General features: G+C 40.1%; 1 pseudogene; it reads left to right on the top strand.

The window, feature by feature from the left end:
• Nucleotides 1-336: 336 nt before the first annotated feature.
• Nucleotides 337-907, top strand: LOC100350087 (lysosomal-associated transmembrane protein 4B-like; annotated as a pseudogene).
• Nucleotides 908-1,368: the final 461 nt, after the last annotated feature.

Genomic DNA, 1,368 nt, shown 5'->3' with positions numbered 1-1,368 from the left:
AACCACCTAAATCCTGCAGTACTGATAACCAGCAGAGTATTATGGGTGTTTTGTCTGTGTTATAAGGTGTTCAAAATATTTACAAGAACCCAATATATTAAATTTGTGATTTTGAAATAATTATTTAGAGAGTATAATTAAATGTTTATAATCAATGGTTGAGTACCTGGAACATTTTAAATAGTTAGAGATATGATTTGCTTTATCAATAGTATGAATAGTATATTAATATTTGGAATAAATGCTTGTTTAATGGATAAAGACAGTGTAACTTCCACTTGGTCTCATGGTGTCTCCTCCCTGGTCCTGGATGAGACACTGGAGTATCATGGGAAAATGGGCATACTAGATTCACAGATTATGAATGCTGTGGTCCTGTTGATTTTACTGAGCACCTAGACCAGTATCACTTCTTGAGTTCTGAACCAGGAGGCAACATTGAGTTCATGGATGATGCCAATATGTGCATTGCTATTGCAATTTCTCTTCTCATGATCCTGATATATGCCAAAGCCACTTATGGTGCATGCAAGCAACACACTGCCTGGATCACCCTGCTCTTCTGTTACCAGATCTTCAATTTTGCTCTGAACACCTTGGTTGTTTATTTATCCCAACTCCATTCAGGAATCTCTACAACAGAGATTCTCCTACTCAGAAGATATCATGTCAGTGAATCCTACCTGTTTGGTTCTAATTATTCTTCTGTTTATCAGCCTTACCTTGACTTTTAAGCATTACCAGTTAGCTGCATTTGGAACTGCTACCAATACATCAATAGCAGGCACATCTTCGATGTCCTGCTTTATGTCACCAGCAACGACACTATGGAGCTGTTACCCTGTATGACGATGCCACTGGGAATGGCCCTGCTAAGGAGCCGCCACCACCTTGTGGGTCTGCCTAAGCCTGGGAGGGGGGTGGTGGAGCTGAGAGCAGCAGTCTGACTTCTCAGCCATCTGAGCGATAGTTCAGCACTCCCTCTGTGGAGAGGAGTTCTCCATGTTTATTTGTTGCTGAAATGCTACGTTTTAAGATTTATATGTAAAGTTGAAATCCTCTGCAGTATCACACATCTGCTTGAGCCGGAACACAGTGATCGATTACCTATAGAGGTCTTTCTGTACGGATAGGAGTGTAACTTCTCTGAGCATTGAAGCTGCCCCCAAATATGGATGGGCCTTGAGTCAGAGAAGTCTAGTTTTATACCCCTTGGGACAATGATCAGTTATAGTCTTTCTCTCTATTCTCTCTAGCTGTTAGGAATGTGTAAAATAAAATCACACAAGATTTCACTTAAACCATCCAGTGTATAGAACAAACAGAAGTGTTGATTGTATAACTATTGCTCTAAGAAGAAGTATACAC

Source organism: Oryctolagus cuniculus, chromosome 16 (genome assembly GCF_964237555.1).
Source record: "Oryctolagus cuniculus chromosome 16, mOryCun1.1, whole genome shotgun sequence".
NCBI classification, from domain to species: Eukaryota; Metazoa; Chordata; class Mammalia; order Lagomorpha; family Leporidae; genus Oryctolagus; species Oryctolagus cuniculus.
The sequence above is the reverse complement of the archived record's forward strand: the minus strand, read 5'-3'. Positions and strand labels throughout refer to the sequence as shown.